Source organism: Pelodiscus sinensis, chromosome 3, assembly GCF_049634645.1.
Source record: "Pelodiscus sinensis isolate JC-2024 chromosome 3, ASM4963464v1, whole genome shotgun sequence".
NCBI classification, from domain to species: Eukaryota; Metazoa; Chordata; order Testudines; family Trionychidae; genus Pelodiscus; species Pelodiscus sinensis.
In genome coordinates, this window is record NC_134713.1 from 57253766 (window position 1) to 57270192 (window position 16427).

General features: G+C 46.7%; 1 long non-coding RNA gene across 2 annotated transcripts in view; it reads right to left on the reverse strand.

The window, feature by feature from the left end:
* The window catches only part of LOC142827819 (uncharacterized), a 58081-nt gene that overhangs the window by 20732 nt on the left and 20922 nt on the right, over window positions 1-16427 (reverse strand). For both annotated transcript variants that reach the window (XR_012902579.1, XR_012902578.1), the window contains exon 2: window positions 14734-14789. This is a non-coding gene — a long non-coding RNA (uncharacterized LOC142827819). The remainder of the gene's footprint in view (window positions 1-14733; window positions 14790-16427) is intronic.

A 16427-nucleotide genomic window follows, 5' to 3' on the forward strand; every position in this document is an offset into this window, starting at 1 on the left:
CTGGACACCATTGCTGCAAATGGCATTCGGTCCATCCCGACTGGGAGAGTTGGCAACCCCATTCATAAGAGTATGCAAGAGGAAAGAAGATATTATACTTTTAATACAATATAATACTTTTAAATGGTAGGCTCTTCCAAAGCCTTTTAGCACAGGAATATACTCAGGACTTCATTCAGTACAGACCAGTAGATTATAGCATAGTGGTTCTCATGCTTTTTGTATTGGTGACCCCTTTCACACACAGCAAGCCTTTGAGTGGATCCCTCATAAATTAAGCCCAAGATTTTATATTTAACACTAAAGTGATATTTATATGCTTATTAATATCATTTTTCACAGCAGACTTACCAGCACAGACTTCACAGTGAATCTGCTAGTTAGCTGGGAGGCTGTGAAAAGTGATATTAAAAATATACAGATATCAGTTTTTATAGCAGACTTGCTAGCTAGCTGGGAGGCATTTAGTCATGACACTCACATAAACTTGCAACTCCCAGTTTGTAAATCCCTGTAAATAGCCTGACTGTTCTCAGACCTAACTCGACCATTTACAAAAACTGACCGTTTATAAAATTTAGTAAACTTGCTGCCTGAAAGTCCCAGAATTAGTTTTCTAAATATCAGTGCCCTAATCCCGCAAATTGTGTCAGTGGAACTCCTGATTACTTGAATACGAATTTTGTGTGTGAAAAGCTTACAATTTTGTATCCTAATTCTTGAGTTTCTTGGAGTGATGCAAAAGTTTGTAGCTGTTGGCCCTCAAGTGTAATGAACAATGAGACTGAAAAAGTACCAGATATCATCTAGTAGCCTCATAGCTTGCAAGGGATTTCCCTCAGGGTGAATTTTGTTGAGGTTCTGGGGTAAAAAATCTCTACATTCATACTTGGCAGGAAAGACCTATGGTAATGGAGACATAAGCTCTTGAATAAGCTACTGATTTTTCACACCACACATTGACTTAAATGGGCATCTTGGAGGCCTTCGGACACATATGAGTAACTCTGGTTTTGGGGATAGTACCACTGAAGTCAAACTCAGCTAAAAATCCACCTTAGCAGAAGCCATGCTGAATAAAGTAGCTCACAGAATTAGTGTTTGTGACTGTGCCTCATAACACATTTAACATAACTTCAAATATGCGGTAGTGAGAAATACCACATCATTTCATATCATCTTCCACTAAATGCATGTTTCAATCAGCATTGCACTGGAAATCTACACAATTTGCATTTCAGTCGAATTGAATTGGTTCATTTAAAAATTAGTTTAAGTTATTTATATTTTTTGATGTTATGTCTCCAATTTACTTTGGTATGCACTACTTTACATAGTAGTATATGCTCATAGTCTTTTGGGGACAGCAAGCACAAACTGAGTTAATGTCTGTAGGGAGGGTGCAGTATTTTTGATCAATCAGTTTTATGGTTTATTAATTCTGGCCATAAGGGATAAGGATAGGTTATTCAATTTGTGGATTATATCTTTAATATTTGGCTAAATAATCTAAAGCATTAGGCAGATGCTTTTTTATTTCACATATGTAATGAACTAAAGAAATATTTTAGTTAACGCTCTAACAAAATGGCAGCAAACTGAATTTTCTATGGCTTAAATTAAACATATGTAGAGTGATACTGAAATGTGTAAGTACGAAATAAGACTGGGTTATTAGATGATCCTTATGAGAAATTGCAATATAGTAATAGGGTCTGTTTGTTTCTCATTTTTTAAAATAAAATGTTATCATAAATAACAGGTTAAATTAATAATGGATATCCATGAGTAACAGATATGAAAGACAGAGATTAAACAAACCCTTTTAAGTAGGCAGGAGGTAAGGATGCAGTAGAAGTTCAGTGCAACTAGTCTTTCATCTCTGGAGACCAGAGTTCAAGGGGAAATTAGTTTGTTGTCTTACATTAGACACATTTTAAGAAAACTGTAATCCAAACATCTTGGTACAATTCAGAGTTATTGATAATATCTGCTCAATAGAAGCCTCAGACTGTAATAAGAAGAGTATTACGGATCAAGGTGGAAAGACATTCACAGAATTGTGTAGAGCAATGTATACAATGGCTAAAAGCACTGATGTTGGTTCACTTTGATGATGATTTCACTTGCATATGAAATAAAAAACTATTTGTGTTCCATAACAACCATTTAATCTTTTTCTTCATTGTAGAAAAAATGACACGAATAATCCTGGGAATATGAAAAAACTAATACTTATAGAAGAATTGATCTTCTTCTAAAGCTTACATTAGTTTGTCATAATGGAGTCGAACACCATCCCTAAGACAACATGACAGTGTATTCATAGGACATATGATACACTATATAGTAGGGAAATTTTCTCCTATCATAAGTGCTTGGTAATATTTTTCCAAATAGTTGCTGTCTCTGTAATACTAGTGTACTACTCCTGTTCATAGGAATGGGAGGGACACTAATGTAGGGAGGACAGATTACCTGACAAAATTTGGCCCTTGAGCAGTATATTTGCTGTATATCTTGCAACAATATATTTGAAGAATATCAGGATAACATTGCTCCCCAGACATGCTTTAATGGGAAAGGGCTGCCAGAAATGTAATATTTGAAATTTCCCTTCTGCAAGTCTCAGTGGTCTAGTCACATATTATTTCAAACATTTTTAAAGCCACAAAGCAGAGTTACATTCAGCTGCTAAATACCTCTGTGCCTTTGCTTCTCACCACTCATTCCACTGTGGTATATAGCTGTATACTTGCACTCAGATTTACACATCCTCAAGCTCTCTTCCCCTTGCACTGCAGGACTGTATGAGCGCCACTGCAGCTAGAATCCTGCATGCCCCAAAGGGAGACATGGTGGTATATGTCTTTTAGTGGTCTTCCTGGAGTGACATCAATGAGGTCAGTACACAGTTTTGTTTGTTAGGTCAATGATAATGAAGGATCAGCAAGAGAGAAAAAAACCACTATAAATGAAATTCCAGCTTGTTGGTTAGCACAATGCAAATGAAATAAAATGTGGCTGCTAAGTGTCTAACAATACAAGGTTTTTCATTAATTACAAGGAGCTTTTTGCAAGGAGCTTTTGTTCTTAAGTCTTCAGAACAGGGATTAATTTATAGTTCTGAATCAGTTTCTATCCAAGATATGGTCAACAGATAGTCTCTTTTCACCTTCATTACTGAAGTATGCTACTTTTTAAAATCCTCTCTTAAAACGCACTTCTGCTGAATTGTCTACCTGTTCTCTACTCCCTTGCAGTCTCTTCAAGCTTCAGAAGGCAGCGTTTCCCTAGGTCACGTTCATTTTCTGTTCTGCTGGACCACACATTGAGGTCTCTTCTCTTCTGATTCTGGGATCAGACACATTACCTGGACTGTGACAGCTAAACAGATGGAGTTGCTTTAATGAATATATTTGAACGGACAAATCTGAGTCAACATTTCATGTTTACTTCAGCTACAGATCCCAGTCTTGAACTCCTTTCTCAGACAAAAGTAATATTAAAATCAATGGGAATTTTGCAAATTAAGGAGTTTGGAATAGACTAGGAGTCATCAGGAAATGTATGATACATCACTGCAGGGTAACCTATCAATAATGTAAATATATGGCAAAACACACCACAACAAAGTTCTTGTGTCTATAGCCATTAAATCAGGAAGCAGTTGGGTATAACAGATATGAAGGAGAATTGGGTATTAAGAAACCTGGGTTCGGTTCTCAGCTCTGTATCTGATCTCCGATGTGACTTCCCCTTTCTATATCTTTGTTCCTTTATTAATCCTTTGCTTCTAACTATTTGAGGGGGTCGGTCTGTCCCGGCCATACTACATGCCGCCCGGGGGGGTTGCTTCCAGGAGTGGGGCACGGGGCACTGCCAGGGCATGAACACTCCCAGCCACCCAGGCGCCCCAGTGATTTGCGCTTTGCTGTGTCTCTCTGAAGGTGGTCAAGGCCATCAACCGGGTGCTGCTCCGCAGGGTGGTCCACCTCGCCGACCCTGACACCGTCATCCGGGGGTTCGGTGCCCTTGGCTTCCCCAACTGCGGGGGAGCCATCGACGGGACGCACATCCCCATCTGTGCCCCGGAACACCAGGCCTCCCAGTACGTGAACCGCAAGGGGTACTTCTCCGTGCTTCCACAGGCTGTGTGTGACTACCGGGGACAGTTCATGGACATTAACGTGAGCTGGTCCAGCAAGGCACACGACGCCAGGGTGTACCGGAACTCCTCCGTGTGCCAGAGGCTGCAGGCCGGGACCTTCTTCCCCGACTGCCAAATCAGGGTCGGGGACGTGGACATGGCCGTGTGCCTGGTGGTGGATGCGGCCTACCCCCTACAGCCCTGGCTCATGAAACCCTACATGGGGAACCTCAACCCATCCTGCCAGGCCTTCAATGCCAGGCTGACCAGGGCCTGAATCATCGAGGGGGCCTTCAGGTGACTGAAAGCCCAATTTAGATGCCTCCTCTCGCGTCTCGACCTTGCAGAGCACAATATCCCTCCCGTGGTGGCAGCATGTTGTGTGCTGCACAATTTGTGTGAGCGGAAGGGGGAGGCTTTCCTGCCAGCCTGGATGGCTGAGGCTGACCGCATGGCTGACCACTACGCTCAGCCCCGCACCGCCGCCATCCAGGAAGCCCAGCGGGGGGCCATCCGGATCTGGGAAGCCCTGCGGGAGAGCTTCCATGTGGAGGAGGAGGACTGAACTCTCCCTGCATGCCCCACTGTGGCCTTCTTCCACCTTCCCTTCCCTAGCCCCCCTTCCTAATGTCAAATAAAGACACCTTTTTGCCAACAAAATTATCTTTTTATTTTACATAACTGGGGTGGGGGGAGGGAGGAATGAGGGTGGGAGAGGGGAGGGGGAAACCTGGGAGGAGGGAGCTGGAAGGGGAGGAAAGGGAGGAAGGGAAGGGAAAGCTCAGGCTTGGGGGTCTGTCTGGCTCTCCTGTCTCGCAGCACTGCGGGTACGGGGGCATCGGGGGGGAATGGGTGTGGAGGGTGGGGCAGGAGGGATGGGGGGTGCAGAGGAAGTGGGAGGGGGAGCAGGGGCAGGAGGAGCAGGGGGAGCAGGGGTGGGAGGAGGAGCAAGAGCAGGGTCAGCCGCAGGAGCTGGAGCAGGAGGAGGCAGGAACCCATCCACCAGGGTCTGGAGGTGGCCTCTGAGGGCACGGCCCTGCTCCTCCAGCACCTCCAAACTCCGCTGGTGCAGCCGAAGGTTCTCCTGGATCCAGTGGTCCTGGATGCAGAGCTGGTGATCCAGGAACAGCAGGTGCCGCCGCTGGTACTCCTCCTTGTTCCTGGCACGCCTGCTGGCCCGGGTGCGCGTGGCTGTTGCAGGCGGGGTGGTGCGCCCTGCAGTCCCAGGTGCTGCGGCTGTGGTGAAACAAGAGCAGCGGTCAATTCTCCCTGGGGGCAAGGTGGGTGAAACCCAGCCCCCCTCTGCAAGGCCAGGGCCCCTGCATGACACCCAGCTGCTGCTCCATGGCGGGCAAGACCCAGGTGCATGGTCCCTGGGCTCCCTCTCCCCCCACAACCCTCCCGTACACATAAGGGGAGCATGATGGTACTCACATGTAGAGGCCTCCCCGGCCTCGGACGACACAGGCATTGTGCTCTGTGGGGTGCCTCGGGGGTCCTGGGCAGGCTCCCGGCAGGCTCCTGGCTCTCGGCGTCCTCCTGCTCCTCCTCCTCCGGGTCCGGGACGGGTCCCTCTGCCCCGGGGTCGATCACCACCCAGGGGGCATGGATGGCATGAGCCCCCAGGATATGGTTCAGGGCCTCAAAGTGGGGGCAGGCCTCCAGGTCGGCCCCTGGCTGGCAGGCCCGGGAGTAGAACTGCCGCAGGTCCTTAATTTTACAGCGTACCTGATCCCAGCTCCGCTGGTGGCCTCTGGCGGCCAGGCTGTCAGCCATGCAGCTGTACACAGCCGCGTTCCTGTGGCTAGTGTGGAGATTGTGGACATTGGAGGCTTCCCTCCAAACCTCGATGAGGTCCACGATCTCCGCACTTGACCAAGCGGGCGCCCACCTCTTGTGGCCCTGGGCAGGTTCCTGTGAGTCGCCAGCCTGGTCCCGGGAAGAGGGGGAGGGCTGGGGGGCAGCGGGTGGCTGGCTCATCAGGTGGCAGGTGCAGAGTCTGCTGGCTGGGTGCTGGCAGACTTGCAACTGGCACAAACACTGTAGCCAGACCGTGGCCCTTTAAGGGCTCCGGGGCCGGGAGGGGGACAGAAGAGTTTCCCTGGTGTTGGCCAGAGTGGCCACCAGGGCAAGCTGGGAAGGGCTAAGCTCCCACTAGTTCGAATTAAGTGGCTACACAGCCCTTAATTCGAACTACTTAATTCGAACTACTTAATTCGAACTAGGTGTTAGTCCTCGTGGAATGAGGTTTACCTAGTTCGAATTAAGCGCTCCGCTAGTTCAAATTAAGTTTGAACTAGCGGAGCACTACCCCACTTTTGAATTTGAGGTGGTCACACCTAGGGCACTCATTTACCTCAGGCTCAATTTGATTCATAAATGTTTTTGATATTAAAAATTAAAGTAATGATTGTAATTTACCCTATGTGGATGCATTAGGGTATAAAGCATTACCTCCCTCCTCTCCCCCCATCCCCGCATTGCTTATTCCTGTCACAACTCTATGTGAGTGGACAGAAGCTTGCATTGGTTATGTTAATATCTTGTGAATGTTGAAATATGTTGTTGGTCCTGGGCTGACCATTTGATCATTAATTTTCAATATGCACAATAAAAGTCCTAATTACATTCTGTGACTGCATGTTAGGCTTTCAGATATCATTTAGAACATAGCTGAGTTTAAACTGACTGATCATATAGCTTATGACTAACCAGAATGGCTCACAATGAGACACTGCAGTCTCTGCAGTACATATATGTTATTATTTCCTTTTTTTACCTCATATTTCTTTTTCCCTTAAAGAAAGCAAAAAGGAAAAATCAGCATTTAAAGAATGCCATTATGAATAGTGGAATGCAAGAGAATGCTAGACATTCAAAGCCCAATTTTATTCTCCATTTACTTTTGTTCCAAGGATGGGGTGTCCATACAAAAGAGGGGAGATTTTTCATGCTGGGATTAAACTGAACTGGCAAACATTTATAAGAAGCAATTTTAATACTTAGCAGAGCTCTTGTTATAATTAAATATGCTTATGTTTGTATACGAATGTTTTCCTTTCACCAGACGGTGTCTTTATTTTTAAATCCTGTGTCTAATGACACCAGTTTGTTGCAATGGTAGGGAATGTAATCTCCCAAATTTAGTATTTTGATTTTACTGCAGGAGCAGGTGGGAAGAGAATATTAGCTGTGTGAGGAAAAAAAATCTTTCATGAAACAAATGTGAGTCATTTCTCGATGGGGCCAAACCTACAATTCTTAATGGGATCCAAATTCCTAGTGCTCTGAACAAAGCACACAGGTTTGGAATAGATGACTCATCTGTGAGAAACATTTTTACTTTTTATTTGTTGTAGCCCTGTGTACAGCCACCTGAAACAGCTGACCTAGATGAAAGGAAAACAAAAACAAAATCCTGGCAGGACACTACTGTTAGATGGAGATTGAAGCTACCCATCAGCCAAGGCGGGCTTCCACTGCACTTTTCTGCCTGAGTGCTTGATAGTGTATCTTAATAAGGAGAAGAAAGGCAACCTAGAAAACCTACTTAGTTTTACATAAAGTAAAACAAGGCCCATTGTGCGAGGCATCACAGGAAGTAAGAGCAGATATCAGAAAGTAGTGTAACTAGACTGCAACTTCAGTAAATAGCAACTTCTCAGAACCATTTGCAATAACTTGGGGTACGTCTACACTACAGCGCTAGTTCGAACTAACTTAGTTCGAATTAGTTAATTCGAACTAAGCTAGTTCGAACTAACGCATCTAGAACTAAAAACTAGTTCGAACTAGCGTTTTGCTAGTTCGAACTAGTAAGTCCACATTGAGTGGACTCTGAACAGGGCTTAAGGATGGCTGGAAGCAGTGCCGGCAGGGCATAAAAGGAGGACTTAGAGCATGGAGATGCTGTCTCAGGCTAGCCGAGGGCTGCGCTTAAAGGGTCCCGACCCCCACCCCGGACACACAGTTCTAAGGGGTGCCCCGCTTGCAAAGAAGTTCTGGCTTGGAGTGCCCTGAGTGCCCACACTGGGCACATCACACCACTCGGCCATCAGCCCGGCTGCACTTGCCGCAGGCTGCCATCTGCGGAGAGGGAGTAATTGGGGGGCTGCAGGAGAGCTTCCACCCCCAGAAGCCTGCAGAGCCAGCCCAGTCCTCCCCATCGGGGGCTCGTACCCCATTCCTCCCTCATCTCCTTCCACTTACCCTTCCCTAGCCCCCCTTCTTATTGATGTACAAAATAAAGATAACGTTTCTTCCAACATTGACTCTGTCTTTATTGAAAAAAACTGGGGGAGACTGGGAAAAGGAGGTGGGAGAGGGGAAGAGAAAGGCTGGGAGAGGGGAGGGCAACTAACATGATCAGGGGTTGGGAACAGGTCCCAGATGAAGAGAGGCTACAGAGACTGGGACTGTTCAGCTTAGAAAAGAGGAGACGGAGGGGGGACAGGATAGAGGTCTCTAAAAGCAGGGGTTGGGTGGAGAGGGTGCATTCAGAAAAGTTCTTCCTGAGTTCCCATAAAGAAGGACTAGAGGACACCAAAGGAAAGGAATGGGTAGCAGGCTTCAAACTAGTAAGAGAAAGTTGTTCTTGACAAAGCAAATAGTCAACCTGTGGAACTCCTTGCTGCAGGAGGCTGTGAAGGCTACAACTGGAACAGAGTTTAAAGGGAAGTGAGATAAAGTGATGGAGGTTGGGTCCATGGAGTCCTATTAGCCAGAGGGTAGGAGTGGTGTCCCTGCCCAAAGTTTGCGGAAGGCTGGAGAGGGATGGCACGAGACAAATGGCTTGGTCATTGTCTTCGGTCCATCCCCTCCAGGGTCCCTAGGGTTGGCCGCTGTTGGCAGACAGGCTACTGGGCTAGATGGACCTTTGGTCTGACCCAGTACGGCCATTGTAAGCTCAGGGCTCAGTGTCGGGGGTCTCAGTGGACCCCCTTGATTTTCATGCACACCTGCTCCTGGGTGGCCAGGCTGGCAGCTCTCCTGCCCTAGACAGCCACTTTCCTGTGCCTAGTGCGGAGATCGTGGACCAGGTCCACGATGTCCGCACTAGCCCAGGAAGGTGCCCGCCTCTTGCGGTCCAGGGCAAGCTCCCGGGAGCCGCCAGCCTGGTCCCGGCAAGAGGGGGTGGGCTGGGGGGCATCGGGTGGGTGGCTCTGTGCCGTGCCAGGTGCAGGGTCTGCTAGCTGGGTGCTGGCAGGCTTGCACCTGGCACGGGCACCGTAGCCAGCCCGTGCCCCTTTAAGGGGTCCGGGGCCGGGAGGGGGGCATAGAGTTTCCCTGGTGTTGGCCAGAGTGGCCACCAGGGAAACCTGGGGAGGGCTAGCCTCCCACTAGTTCGAACTAAAGGGCTACACAGCCCTTAGTTCGAACTAGCTAGTTCGAACTAGGCGTTAGTCCTCGTAAAATGAGGTTTACCTAGTTCGAACTAAGCGCTCCGCTAGTTCGATTCAAATTCGAACTAGCGGAGCGCTAGTGTAGCACCTATTAAAGTTAGTTCGAACTAACGTCCGTTAGTTCGAACTAACTTTGTAGTGTAGACATACCCTTGGTTACACAGGCTGCCCCAGGGATGGACCAGGCTCCTGCATTAGGAAGGCAGGATAAGGGACCTCCTGAAGGCAGCGGGGGGTGGACCCTGGAGTGGTCGAGGGGAAAAGGCATTTGCCACACACCCAAGACTGGAGCCTGAACCCGTACCCCAGCCTAGTGAATGAGATTCGGGGAGGAAGAGCAACAGAGCGAGCAGGGCAAGGCCTCACAGAAGGACGGCCCACTGATCCAGTTCTGCCTGCTGAGTGGTCGCATGAGGGACCAGGCTTTCAGGTGACTCTTCCTCCCATTCTCTGTGGTGTATCTGAAACGGAATTTGCTCCCTTGGAAGCCCTGGTAGCTTCTGAGTAAACTTGACATGATTCTTTTCAGGGGCTCGGCTACAACTAAACAGTGAACTGTGGTGATGCAGGCAAGAATGTCAAATTTTCTCAGCAGTTGCTGGGGCGTCCCAGAGCCTCTGTTCCTGGCAGCCTCAGCATGCAAACCGCTCCAGGAACAGGAAATCCAGAGCTCTGGGCTGCCTGTCTCCCCAGGCCATCTGGCTCACCAAGCTGCAGGAGCTGGAGCAGGTCTGGGAGCCAGTTGGCCTAGAACTCTGGAAGCCTTTGCATCCCCAGCCTTGGCATAGTCCACATGGTGCAATGCCCTGGAGTTGCAGACACTGGATCTGGGTATTCAGAAGCCCACCAGGCAAGCTGGCAGGAAACCAAGGAGGAAATCTATGGTTCATCAGCTGTTCATCACTCTCACTTTGCTCCCAGGGAAATTTCAGGCTTAACTAATCATTCGTTTTTGAGGAAATGTTTCATCAGAACATGTGATGAGATTTATTCTCTGCCCTATTTCCCTGGACTCACCACCATAATTGGGACTCCACTGCCATCCCCTTGTACAAGGGTTAAATGGCTTTGGGAAGAGGGGGTTATAGCCTCACTATACCACACACTTTTCCCTACTCCTTTTCCAATTCTGATTTACTGGGGAGCTGGACCCTTTGTGGAACAATTACACTGGGTGTGACGGGCCAGCAGTGGCCCGCACTAGAACGGGGCGGGCAACAGCCCCGCCGCTGGCAGAAACCCCGGGAGGGATGGCTGCGCTGGCGCACCGGCAGGGAAACGCGCCTGCCGCTCGCGGCGGGGAGCAAAGCCCGGTGGCAGCTGCAGGCAGCGGGGGCCGGCAGAGCGAGCCGGACGTGCGCGGCCCCGGCAGGGCATGCCAAGAGACAACCCAGCCCCTTTCGTGCCGGTGCGGGGACACCCACGCTGCCGAGAGCGAAGAGGTGAGACCAGGCGATTCGGGGGTCAGGGACGACCCTACGGGGGCGGCTAGGAAGCAGCCTGGGACAGGGATCTTTTGGCGCCCATGGGCTGACGCGCTACGGGTTGGAACCCCGTCAGCTGGGTGAGGGAGTGGTAACCCCCAAGCCCTTAGGGTCCCGGGCTGGGACCCGGTGGAGAGGGTGGGCCTGGGTCCCCCTAGCCCCCGCCCACAATGCTGCACACTGTCCCCCGCAGGGGGGACTAGAGACAAGGACCCGGAGTAGGAAGTGACCCCTGGGAGGTGGGACCGGCACCTCCTGGACCGAAGGGGTGGACTAGGGCTCGCTGGGCCGTGACCCTCGGGGAGGGGCACGAGCTCGCGCCCACAACCTTAGAGGTACGCGAGAGACCAGTAAGATGGGGAGGGGCACAAGCTCAGGCCCATAACGGACCCCGTCACACTGGGTATGAGCCAAGTTGTGACAAAATAATTTTATAGCCTAACCTGCCCTCTGGACCTGTGGGCTACTGAAGTGAAAGTAAAACAATTTTACACTGCTTGAGCCAATCTGAAAGTGAGAAAAATAATCCTTCATAGTCTAGGCAGCAACTTTGGGGGAAAGAATGATGGGTCCTGAGCAGCCACCAGCAGGTCAACATCAGCTCCTCTTTCCCTCCCAGTGCCTCCTGTCTGCCAGAGGGCCCGCTGATCTGCCCCTCCCTGTGCCTCCTGCCCACCGCAATCAGCTGTTTCATGACATGCTGGAAGCTGAGTAAAGGGAGCTCAGGGGGTAAGAACAAGGCTGGGAGGAGGTGGGGCACTAGTGGAGTGCAGGTAGAAAGAAGCAAATCGAGGCAGGGCCTTGGGGGAAGGGCTAGATTGGAGGTGGGGCCTGGGCAGAGTGAGGACTCAAGCACCTTCTAGCACAGCGCAAAGTCGGTGCCTGTGCTTCGTATCCCTAAAAAGGAGAGTAGCCCCACAACAAAACTCCCAAACCTAGTTCTACTCTGATTTTAGAAGGCAGAAGCTTTTCTTCTCAGCACCCTTGTGCTGCACTCTTCTGGCAATCAGTCACAGAGCCCTTCTTCTCAAGCCCATCAGGAAACTAAGGCCAGGTTTACACTAAATTGGCACTGCTGAGAGTGATGCAACAGTATTGTTTTAACCTGTCTGGTGAAGACTCGTAAAATCGATGGGAGAGGGCTCTCCTGTTGATTTCTGTACACCAGCTTCCCAAGAAAAGTAAGGATCACCCGTCGACGCAAAGCGGTGCAGATACCAGTGTAAGTCGAACTAAGTTAAATTCACCCCAGGTACAAAACTTACATAACTGAAGTAGCATAACTTAGGTCAACTTACAGCTTTAGCATAGACCAGCCCTTAGAACCCACAAAAAGGAGAAAGAGGGTACAATCCTTTAAGGGGCCAAAGGTTTTTTCCCCCTGCTGTCCCAGACAGATATAAAGCTCTCACTCCACTGTTCCACCCCCATGCTGCAAGGAGGGATAATATCTATTTTTAGTCCAAGAGAGGCTTCCATACTTGGAGGTGTAAAGCTGGGTATGGTTGGAGGGGAAAGTAGCAGCCACAAAATATTTCCTTAAACCAAAGGGATAGTTATCCTTTGTTGATTGCTTCCTAGTTTTTTCTCTCTTGGGGCACGATTACAGTAGGAAATTATTTTAAAATAACTTATTTGGAAATAATAACTCCGGAAATAACTATTTTGAAATAGCATGTCCACAGTATAGGGAAGCCTTGAAATTAGTCTGGGGCAGGCTCCCTTAATGTGAACTGGCTTCCTCGACTTAGAACCCTATGAAGTCCTGGGGAGTAATTATTCTGAATGACTTTGGGAAGTAGTTATTTCGAAATAGCAGCCGTGGAGTCCACACTACTACTATTTGAAAATAACTATTTTGAAATAAGCATTATTCCTCAAAAAGCAGGAGTTATTATTTAAAATAACCATCCCCTTATTTTGAAATAACAGACATTGTAGTGTGGGCGCTTTGCTGGTTATTTCAAAATAAGGGGAGTTATTTTGAAATAACTCCCTAGTGTAGATCAGGGCTTAATGAGAAACTGAGGCAAGAGTCTTGATTTCAGGTGAATAACTTGAAACCATACCAACTAAGCAGCTAATAATAATAAGGATATTTAAATAATTGGTAAAAAATGTACAGCTATTCATCATTAATGTACAGCGTCCAATGTTCTAATTGCTGGAGTTAATTCAGCTACAGCGTAATAGAGGCTAGATGTCATATGGCCAGAGACTGGATGTAGGAGGGAGATCAAACAGGGAATCTCTTTATCTTTTTCTCAGGAGTTGAGTCATGATGTTCTGCATTACAGAACTGATTCCACCCCACAACTCCCTGCTAAATAGGTTTGTGTTATCTAGAAATTAAACATAATTCAAGCTTTGCAGTAGGCTGTTGTGACCTAAAGTTACACTGGACATAGACATATTTGCAGAGAAACATTGCAATTTATTTTTCTGTGAAAATTTTAGCAGCAAACATCCTATATTTTCTTCCCCAGATGCTGCCATTTTTAAAAGTATTACAATACATGTTTCATGGTTTTTAAACCTTGCAGCCAATAAATGCAGCATGTCATGTCAGACAGGAAATTTACGGTTGAAGTGTCTATTATTAAATAATATAGTGCAAGTGTTTGCATTACTAATGCCACCATTTAACTGTTTTAGAAAGTAAATGTTCCTGTAGGTGTAACAAAGACCTCTGTGCTTTGCATATGAACTATCCTCATTGCTAATGGAAGATATAGCAAATAGGGAAAAAAGACTATTCTTTTAATAGTACTTCCCTGGTCTTTTGAGATTTGGGAAACATAATCCCTTCTAAGGAGACTGCAACTAAGCGCTCCCTGAAATACTAATATATTAAATGTAAGTAATGATTCTGATATCCCTCTTTTATGGGTAATTTACAAATATAATTTTGTATCCTGACTTAGAAAGGCATAGTACAGATTGGAGACTTAATATGCCCCCTTTCCAGGCTCAAAACTTTTTTTTTTTTTTTTTGGACAGAACAAAGAGAAGCAGGAGAAACAGAAAGAAAGATGATAAAATATTGGTGAAGTGAGATGGGAAGGGCTGGGAACTCAGCTAGGGTGCCTTAAAGTTAGGCACCTTTCAATTATATTTTGAATAAAGAGCAAAACATGGTTTTAAAGATGCTTCTGCTAAATTCAAAAGCATAAAGAAAGCAAGTGAAGAATTAGGGCAAAAAAAACAATTGGTAGAAAAGTAACCACAAAGGGACAGCTTTAAAAAAATATATTTTCATTTTGTGGCTATAAATATATGCATGTGCAATTTTTCATGCACTATGAACTGTGGGCATTAATGACAGATATCCTTTCAACAAGAGGGTGCAATTGAGCAATTAGGCACCTAATTGATATTATTTATACCTTGTTTGCAGTGCTGAGTCAAGTATATTAGAGTGACAATGTGGGTGAGGTAATATTTTTTATTAGATCAATTGTTCGTGAGAGAGTCAAGGATTTTAATGACACAGAATTCTTTTTAGGTCAATTATTCAGTTATTCCTTAGCAATTAAATGGTAGATAATAGTGCCTGCAATCATCTTTCAGGACAAAAGAAGACACAATTTTAAAAAGTCAAGATGTAAAGGTGAAATCAGTGGAAGTTTTGTTAAACTAATGACTTGAGCATTTGACCACCAGTTAAAGGAGTTTGGAAGAAAGACAGAGGACTTACTGTGAACCTGGAGTCCTTCTCACTTCTTTTGGCAGTATTACACAGAGACACTGCACCTAAGAAGATAAAACATTAAAACAGCATAAGCGCATTATATCTTCATCCTATGATGGACATGTACCTCTGGTTAAAATAGTTTAACAGTAAGTTTAAGTGTATTTCCTGTAAGCATATGGACAGCTTGAAAGTCCTGGGCTAAGTTCTAGCCACCATTCTCAGTGAGTGGAATGGGAGCTTCTTACATACATATTAGTCCCTATGTATTAAATAAGACAAGCCAAAGCAGACTATGTATAAAAATGGTTGACTAACCTGGCATTATCTAAATGGATTGGGACTCTTGTTGCGCATTAGGATCGATGCACAGAAGTATGCAAACTCATATGCCTGAAGTTATTTACATAAACCCATGCTTCAACCCCTCAATGTTAGAACACTTTGGGTGTGTCTAGACTGGCATGATTTTGCGCAAAAGCAACTACTTTTGCGCAAAATCTTGCCACCTGTCTACACTGACCACGAGTATTTGTGCAAGAACACTGACTTTGTAATTTTCCATTAAAAGTATTTGCACAAAATCATGCCAGTCTAGACGCAGCCCTAGTGTTTATAGCAGCAGAGAACACTTTTTCCCCTTTGTGAAAATATTTAAATATTCAACAACATTTTTTGGAAAGTGCGCCTTATTTGGGTACCAGTGCAGGATATGCACACCCTGTCACAAAGTGCAATAACTATTGTACTTCACAGAAGCACATCATTTTGCAGTGGGTGGCACCGCACCATACTGTATTACTTCATGACCTCAGAAGCAGAAATATTGGTCCACCTTCAGTGAGGACAGAGGGGTATATAGTTTGAAGGGTTTTCATGTCAGTAGAAGGAGAACCAATCTGTCCAGGGCAGCAACGTCCCTCAAGGAATGTGGGGCCTAGGACAACCCTCCGCTTTGCCCCAGGCTGTGTCCCTCGTTCACCTCTTCCCAACCCTGCTCTGCTCCTGCACTTGCCCCAAACTCTACCCCTGCTCTGTTCCTATCCCTGCTCTGTCCCCACCCTGCCTTATCCCACCCCTGCACCATCCCTGTCTACCCCAACTCCTCCCCTTCCCTCAAACCCTCTCTGGGAGCACGGGTTGAGCTCTTCCACACTCACTGTGATGATGAGAAGTGGAGCAATCTGGCCTCAGCGTGTCATGATCCCCAGAGCCCAACTCCCAGAGGAGTTGCTCTGCTTCACCACGGCAGCAAGAAGCAGAACTATGCATCTGGGAAATGGTGGGGCAGAGTGGAGCAGGTTTCTGGGTTGCTTTGCTTCCTGCAACTCCTGCCGTTGCTGCTGAGTGCAGGGGCCACCCAAAAGCCTGCAGTATGGGGAGTGCAATGAATGGGACAGATCTAGTTCAAGGACAGAGTAGCTGGAGTATTCAGGAAGGTGTTAAACTAATAGCTAAAGAGGATGGTAAAAAGAGGTAAGATATGAGTGCTCAGCAGAAAAGAAATACACTGAGAACAAATTAATCAAGGAACTGGAGGACATGAAGAAAATAAATTCCTGAAATGCCTATACACCAATGCTGGGGGACTGGGTAATAACTAAGAAGAATTGGAATAAAATTTCTGAGTACTAATTTGATGTAGTTAATATTACTGAAACCTGGTGGAATGATTCACACAATTGGAATATTAAAAATAA